Source organism: Schistocerca piceifrons, chromosome 7, assembly GCF_021461385.2.
Source record: "Schistocerca piceifrons isolate TAMUIC-IGC-003096 chromosome 7, iqSchPice1.1, whole genome shotgun sequence".
In the NCBI taxonomy this organism is placed as follows: domain Eukaryota; kingdom Metazoa; phylum Arthropoda; class Insecta; order Orthoptera; family Acrididae; genus Schistocerca; species Schistocerca piceifrons.
The window spans coordinates 28863198-28872392 of record NC_060144.1 but is presented as its reverse complement, the minus strand read 5'-3'; positions in this window follow the sequence as shown (position 1 = coordinate 28872392).

Below are 9195 nucleotides of genomic sequence, written 5' to 3'. Positions count from 1 at the left end.
GCTGTACAGTATTTACATTTCTACTTTTGTCATAATAACTGTTGCAAAAGTGTGGTGGCTGTCTACCCTCTCTTCCTCTACCACAGCCATGATTATGATAATTAGACTTCATCTTGCGAACCTCCACACTTCTAACATTCACGTTCCTGCTGTCATTATTTCTGTTATTTACATGTTTATTAGAAGACCTGTTATTATTTTGTATCTGGTCCTCAGCAGCAGCTACTCTTTATACTCACTCTAAATACTCCATGAACCTATCCACATTCTCCCTATGTGTGGAAATGATTCTTTTCTGCCAGTACCAAGGCAGCTTACCTTAGACCCATAATAATCATTTCTGGTTTCCTCTTTTCTGTCAGATGTGACAGTCTTAAAACTCATTTTCAAGAGAACTTTTTCACTGGCTCACGTCCTGGAGCCAACTTTTTACCACTCCAAAACTCTCTTAAGACACTATTTTGTTTGTTGTGTGACCAGTACTCCTTAAGACATGCAGATTTAAATTCAGAAAGAGTTTTGCATTTTATCATTATGTCAGTTGACCACCACAAAGCATTTCCTGACAAATGAGCCACGAATGGTAGCCATGAGGTCTGAGGCACCTTGCCACAGTTCGTGCAGCTCCCCCCGTCAGAGGTTCGAGTCCTCCCTGGGGCATGGGTTTGTGTGTGTTGTCATTTGCGTAAGTTAGTTTAAGTTAGATTAAGTGGTGTCTAAGCCTTGGGACTGATGATCTTAGCAGTTTGGTCTCATATGAACATACCACAAATTTCTAAAAAAATATTTCCTGACAAATGACTTCTTATGAAAGAAATTAATTATGGTGCAATACTTGTGCACTACATGCAGATGCGTTATGTTGATGTGGCGCTACTAGCAGTGAACTGGGGTAAGTTCCGGCACACTCGCTTGTCTCTGTATCTCACAAACGATTCAGCGCTTGTTTCACTATAGTGTGACCACCAGAATACCGCATAGACAACAAGTGGTCAGAGGAACTTAACCAGCAGAGGGCCCCTCATACCCTGTGACACACTATTCCAAGGAAAGAATAATAAAACATGGTACCAGTCCATTAAAAAGATTATCTAGTTAATAAAGTATATTACATGAACAGAGAAGGGACAAGAAAATGTGAGAGTTATATCCTCAGTTTAAGAAAACAAAGTAAATATATAAAGCATTCTATACTAGGTAAAGACAAATGCAAGATACATATGAGAGAGGCTTTCACTGATTAAAGTAGAACATTGTCAAACAAAGCAAAGTAGGCACTGGTACAAATTTGCTCTGCCCATTGAGCTTTTCTGCTGGCTCTTATTTTTTTGCTTTATAAATTTCAAATCTTCTGAAAAGCATGGCCTTTTACATGAATTGCAAGCATCATAAAGAACAATTAAAATCTGTTATATTCAGACTTGACTTAGATTTCAAGATCCCTTAACTGCCCTTCAACTTTTACTTGGTTAAGTGACCCACTAGTATAACATGTTGTTTACAAGTTGTTCTCACTCTGACAGTATTCTCATTCTGTACAGCGACCAAACACAACCAGCTGCTGTCAGAACTTAAAAAAAAAGAGACCCACATTGAGTTTCAAAGCCTTTTCATATGTTAATGAGAATTCTGAACGGTGCAAGTAAGGATACAAAGGAATAGCCTTCATGTGCCTTGTAAGGCCACAGTTGGAATATGCTGCAGGGATAAGAGATCAAGAGCAAAGATACCTCTCAAAGAAGATAGAAGTGCAATGCAGGATAACCAGGTATGTTATACGAAATTGCAGGAGGACAAGTAGTGTCATGGAAATGATTAAAAAATTTGAAATGGGAAAGACTTGGGGGAATTTACCATGCATATGTGAATGAGGGTGCATGGGAAGGCATAAGACATAGATTGGTCACTGAAGGGTTATGTAAGAGAAAGGAAATTCCATTAATATAAAATAAGGTATGCTGGTAGAGTAGTAAAAGAATGGAACAATTTACCAGGCAATGTCCTCAGTCAATTCCCAGAAAGCATCACTAAACTTGAATACCTGGTCCAGTAGTTGTGAAACCCCGACAAGATAAATTTAGTTTTTATATTAAGTTATTGAATGATTAACACTGCTGATATATTATAATTAAGTGATGTTGGTCACCTTCATCACACTGGCAGCAGCTACATTTTGTAGTACTTCGAGAACTTCGGAGTAAATTCTAGAACCACTTGGCCTTCCACCATTTCGAACACCCAATATTTTAGAGGTGAGTGGCAGAAACAAATACACCCTACTGCACATCACCTATTTGAGTGTGCAGGTAAAAAAACACTTACAAGAAAAAGATGGACCCAGCGGCAGACAAGTACCTGCTGTACGGTCCACAGTGTTTCCGTGTGTGGGTAGAGAAGAACAAGAAAAGTTTATGTAGTATTCTGTGCTCTTTAACGTCTGTGTTGATTGTAAAAAGACTAATGAACAATTGAATATAGATTTCTATGTACATTCACATATTGGACTCGCTTAAGACTAGAGACTTTTAACTTACTTCATGTCTTGGCTGTTAATGAAGCAAGACATGTATGATGTTCATAAATTATTTGGTTATCAAACCAATGATATTTGACTATGTGTAAACAGTCTAAAGTTTAAGGACTAAGTTAGCTTGCAGACGTTATTGTCTGTGGAAGTTGAAAATATAAAGTGATTGAACTGAAAAGTATTCTACAAGTACCCATATTATTTGAAGGATAGAGAAGTAGTTTAATAAATTCCTTTAATCTGCTATAGTCTTTGGAGAAGAAGATTTTGGGAGATTGATGTAGGTGATTACCCAGAGAAGAGGATCAGCTACACACAATATGCAAGTTAACTGACTTAAGAGACGTGTGAGCCTTGGAACCCAATACCACACTGTCTCTTGTCATCCGAAGAACGTTAGAATTTGTGAACAAATAAAAATTATCTGATACCTAGACTCAGTCAGGGCTTTAGCTTAAATTAAGATATGACGCTGCTCATATATTGCCAGAAGAATCATAATCATCAGATCCTGCTTTTATAGGACCCTAAATGGTCATATAGCTCATGAACAGTTGTTACAAACATGCACAAGAAATATTTGCAAAAAGTGTTGACTGTACCTGTGATTGAAGTTTGCAAAATGAAATTTGTTTCTACTGGATGACAATGATACTTAACTCTGAGGTAATATATCTTGGCCACTAGCCATCAATGGGGGGCAGCTGAGAGTTTATTGTGGTAAGGTGCCTGTGACACATTTTGCACTACAGCTGAAATTTTGTGTGAAAAAATGGAATGTATTTCACATCAGAATTTAAAAAGAAAGATGATGAAACTTACCAAACAAAAGCGCTGGCAGGTCGATAGACACACAAACAAACACAAACATACACACAAAATTCTAGCTTTCGCAACCAATGGTTGCCTCGTCAGGAAAGAGGGAAGGAGAAGGAAAGACAAAAGGATATGGGTTTTAAGGGAGAGGGTAAGGAGTCATTCCAATCCCGGGAGCGGAAAGACTTACCTTAGGGGGAAAAAAGGACAGGTATACACTCGCACACACACACATATCCATCCACACATATATATATATATATATATATATATATATATATATATATATATAGAGGGAAACATTCCACGTGGGAAAAATATATCTAAAAAGAAAGATGATGAAACTTACCAAACAAAAGCGCTGGCAGGTCGACAGACACACAAACAAACACAAACATACACACAAAATTCTAGCTTTCGCAACCAATGGTTGCCTCGTCAGGAAAGAGGGAAGGAGAAGGAAAGACAAAAGGATATGGGTTTTAAGGGAGAGGGTAAGGAGTCATTCCAATCCCGGGAGCGGAAAGACTTACCTTAGGGGGAAAAAAGGACAGGTATACACTCGCACACACACACATATCCATCCTAAGGTAAGTCTTTCCGCTCCCGGGATTGGAATGACTCCTTACCCTCTCCCTTAAAACCCATATCCTTTTGTCTTTCCTTCTCCTTCCCTCTTTCCTGACGAGGCAACCATTGGTTGCGAAAGCTAGAATTTTGTGTGTATGTTTGTGTTTGTTTGTGTGTCTGTCGACCTGCCAGCGCTTTTGTTTGGTAAGTTTCATCATCTTTCTTTTTAGATATATATATATATATATATATATATATATATATATATATATATATATAATAGAGGGAAACATTCCACGTGGGAAAAATATATCTAAAAAGAAAGATGATGAAACTTACCAAACAAAAGCGCTGGCAGGTCGATAGACACACAAACAAACACAAACATACACACAAAATTCTAGCTTTCGCAACCAACTTCTCCTTCCCTCTTTCCTGACGAGGCAACCATTGGTTGCGAAAGCTAGAATTTTGTGTGTATGTTTGTGTTTGTTTGTGTGTCTATCGACCTGCCAGCGCTTTTGTTTGGTAAGTTTCATCATCTTTCTTTTTATATATATATATATATATATATATATATATATATATATATATATATATATATATATATATAAAAAAACAAAGATGAGGTGACTTACCGAACAAAAGCGCTGGCAGGTCGATAGACACACAAACAAACACAAACATACACACAAAATTCACCGTTTCGCAACAAACTGTTGCCTCATCAGGAAAGAGGAAAGGAGAGGGAAAGATGAAAGGATGTGGGTTTTAAGGGAGATGGTAAGGAGTCATTCCAATCCCAGGAGCGGAAAGACTTACCTTAGGGGGGAAAAAGGACGGGTATACACTCACACACACACACATATATCCATCCACACATATACAGACACAAGCAGACATATTTAAAGACAAAGAGTTTGGCCAGAGATGTCAGTCGAGGCAGAAGTGCAGAGGCAAAGTATGTTGTTGAATGACAGGTGAGGTATGAGTGGCGGCAACTTGAAATTAGCGGAGAGTGAGGCCTGGTGGATAACGGGAAGAGAGGATATATTGAAGAGCAAGTTCCAATCTCCGGAGTTCGGATAGGTTGGTGTTAGTGGGAAGTATCAAGATAACCCGGACGGTGTAACACTGCGCCAAGATGTGCTGGCCGTGCACCAAGGCATGTTTAGCCACAGGGTGATCCTCTTTACCAACAAACACTGTCTGCATGTGTCCATTCATGCGAATGGACAGTTTTATGCTGGTCATTCCCACATAGAATGCATCACAGTGTAGGCAGGTCAGTTGGTAGATCACGTGGGTGCTTTCACACGTGGCTCTGCCTTTGATCGTGTACACCTTCCGGGTTACAGGACTGGAGTAGGTGGTGGTGGGAGAGTACATGGGACAGGTTTTACACCAGGGGCAGTTACAAGGGTAGGAGCCAGAGGGTAGGGAAGGTGGTTTGGGGATTTCATAGGGATGAACTAAGAGGTTACGAAGGTTAGGTGGACGGCGGAAAGACACTCTTGGTTGAGGGGGGAGGATTTCATGAAGGATGGATCTCATTTCAGGGCAGGATTTGAGGAAGTCGTATCCCTGCTGGAGAGCCACATTCAGAATCTGATCCAGTCCCAGAAAGTATCCTGTCACAAATGGGGCACTTTTGTGGTTCTTCTGTGGGAGGTTCTGGGTTTGAGAGGATGAGGAAGTGGCTCTGGTTATTTGCTTCTGTACCAGGTCGGGAGGGTAGTTGCGGGATGCGAAAGCTGTTGTCAGGTTGTTGGTGTAATGCTTCAGGGATTCCGGACTGGAGCAGATTCGTTTGCCACGAAGACCTAGGCTGTAGGGAAGGGACCGTTTGATGTGGAATGGGTGGCAGCTGTCGTAATGGAGGTACTGTTGCTTGTTGGTGGGTTTGATGTGGATGGACGTGTGAAGCTGGCCATTGGACAGGTGGAGGTCAACATCAAGGAAAGTGGCATGGGATTTGGAGTAGGACCAGGTGAATCTGATGGAACCAAAGGAGTTGAGGTTGGAGAGGAAATTCTGGAGTTCTTCTTCACTGTGAGTCCAGATCATGAAGATGTCATCAATAAATCTGTACCAAACTTTGAGTTGGCAGGCCTGGGTAACCAAGAAAGCTTCCTCTAAGTGACCCATGAATAGGTTGGCGTACGAAGGGGCCATCCTGGTACCCATGGCTGTTCCCTTTAATTGTTGGTATGTCTGGTCTTCAAAAGTGAAGAAGTTGTGGGTCAGGATGAAGCTGGCTAAGGTAATGAGGAAAGAGGTTTTAGGTAGGGTGGCAGGTGATCGGCGTGAAAGGAAGTGCTCCATCGCAGCGAGGCCCTGGACGTGCGGGATATTGGTGTATAAGGAAGTGGCATCAATGGTTACAAGGATGGTTTCTGGGGGTAACGGATAGGGTAAGGATTCCAGGCGTTCAAGAAAGTGGTTGGTGTCTTTGATGAAGGATGGGAGACTGCATGTAATGGGTTGAAGGTGTTGATCTACGTAGGCAGAGATACGTTCTGTGGGGGCTTGGTAACCAGCTACACTGGGGCGGCCGGGATGATTGGGTTTGTGAATTTTAGGAAGAAGGTAGAAGGTAGGGGTGCGGGGTGTCGGTGGGGTCAGGAGGTTGATGGAGTCAGGTGAAAGGTTTTGTAGGGGGCCTAAGGTTCTGAGGACTCCTTGAAGCTCCGCCTGGACATCAGGAATGGGATTACCTTGGCAAACTTTGTATGTGGTGTTGTCTGAAATCTGACACAGTCCCTCAGCCACATACTCCCGACGATCAAGTACCACGGTCGTGGAACCCTTGTCCGCCGGAAGAATGACAATGGACCGGTCAGCCTTCAGATTAATCCTACTCCCAACATCACCACTGCTGAAGCCCAGGCTATCCGTGATCTGAAGGCTGACCGGTCCATCGTCATTCTTCCGGCGGACAAGGGTTCCATGACCGTGGTACTTGATCGTCGGGAGTATGTGGCTGAGGGACTGCGTCAGATTTCAGACAACACCACATACAAAGTTTGCCAAGGTAATCCCATTCCTGATGTCCAGGCGGAGCTTCAAGGAATCCTCAGAACCTTAGACCCCCTACAAAACCTTTCACCTGACTCCATCAACCTCGTGACCCCACCGACACCCCGCACCCCTACCTTCTACCTTCTTCCTAAAATTCACAAACCCATTCATCCCGGCTGCCCCATTGTAGCTGGTTACCAAGCCCCCACAGGACGTATCTCTGCCTACGTAGATCAACACCTTTAACCCATTACATACAGTCTCCCATCCTTCATCAAAGACACCAACAACTTTCTCGAACGCCTGGAATCCTTACCCAATCCGTTACCCCCATAAACCATCCTTGTAACGATTGATGCCACTTCCTTATACACAAATATCCCACACGTCCAGGGCCTCGCTGCAATGGAGCACTTCCTTTCACGCCGATCACCTGCCACCCTACCTAAAACCTCTTTCCTCATTACCTTAGCCAGCTTCATCCTGACCCACAACTTCTTCACTTTTGAAGACCAGACATACCAACAATTAAAGGGAACAGCCGTGGGTACCAGGATGGCCCCTTCATACGCCAATCTATTCATGGGTCGCTTAGAGGAAGCCTTCTTGGTTACCCAGGCCTGCCAACCCAAAGTTTGGTACAGAATTATTTATGACATCTTCATGATCTGGACTCACAGTGAAGAAGAACTCCAGAATTTCCTCTCCAACCTCAACTCCTTTGGTTCCATCAGATTCACCTGGTCCTACTCCAAATCCCATGCCACTTTCCTTGATGTTGACCTCCACCTGTCCAATGGCCAGCTTCACACGTCCGTCCACATCAAACCCACCAACAAGCAACAGTACCTCCATTACGACAGCTGCCACCCATTCCACATCAAACGGTCCCTTCCCTACAGCCTAGGTCTTCGTGGCAAACGAATTTGCTCCAGTCCGGAATCCCTGAAGCATTACACCAACAACCTGACAACAGCTTTCGCATCCCGCAACTACCATCCCGACCTGGTACAGAAGCAAATAACCAGAGCCACTTCCTCATCCTCTCAAACCCAGAACCTCCCACAGAAGAACCACAAAAGTGCCCCACTTGTGACAGGATACTTTCTGGGACTGGATCAGATTTTGAATGTGGCTCTCCAGCAGGGATACGACTTCCTCAAATCCTGCCCTGCAATGAGATCCATCCTTCATGAAATCCTCCCCACTCCACCAAGAGTGTCTTTCCACCATCCACCTAACCTTCGTAATCTCTTAGTTCATCCCTATGAAATCCCCAAACCACCTTCCCTACCCTCTGGCTCCTACCCTTGTAACTGCCCCCGGTGTAAAACCTGTCCCATGCATCCTCCCACCACCACCTACTCCAGTCCTGTAACCCAGAAGGTGTACACGATCAAAGGCAGAGCCACGTGTGAAAGCACCCACGTGATCTACCAACTGACCTGCCTACACTGAGATGCATTCTATGTGGGAATGACCAGCAACAAACTGTCCATTCGCATGAATGGACACAGGCAGACAGTGTTTGTTGGTAATGAGGATCACCCTGTGGCTAAACATGCCTTGGTGCACGGCCAGCACATCTTGGCGCAGTGTTACACCGTCCGGATTACCTGGATACTTCCCACTAACACCAACCTATCCGAACTCCGGAGATGGGAACTTGCTCTTCAATATATCCTCTCTTCCCGTTATCCACCAGGCCTCAATCTCCGCTAATTTCAAGTTGCCGCCACTCATACCTCACCTGTCATTCAACAACATCTCTGCCTCTGCGCTTCTGCCTCGACTGACATCTCTGGCCAAACTCTTTGTCTTTAAATATGTCTGCTTGTGTCTGTATATGTGTGGATGGATATGTGTGTGTACGAGTGTATACCCGTCCTTTTTTCCCCCTAAGGTAAGTCTTTCCGCTCCCGGGATTGGAATGACTCCTTACTCTCTCCCTTAAAACCCACATCCTTTCGTCTTTCCCTCTCCTTCCCTCTTTCCTGATGAGGCAACAGTATGTTGCGAAAGCTTGAATTTTGTGTATATGTTTGTGTTCGTTTGTGTGTCTGTCGACCTGCCAGCACTTTCATTTGGTAAGTCACATCATCTTTGTTTTTAGATATATTTTTCCTACGTGGAATGTTTCCCTCTATTTTATATAAAATAGAGGGAAACATTCCACGTGGGAAAAACTCTTTGCCTTTACAAATGTCTGCTTGTGTCTGTGTATGTGCGGATGAATATGTGTGTGTGTGCAAGTGTATACC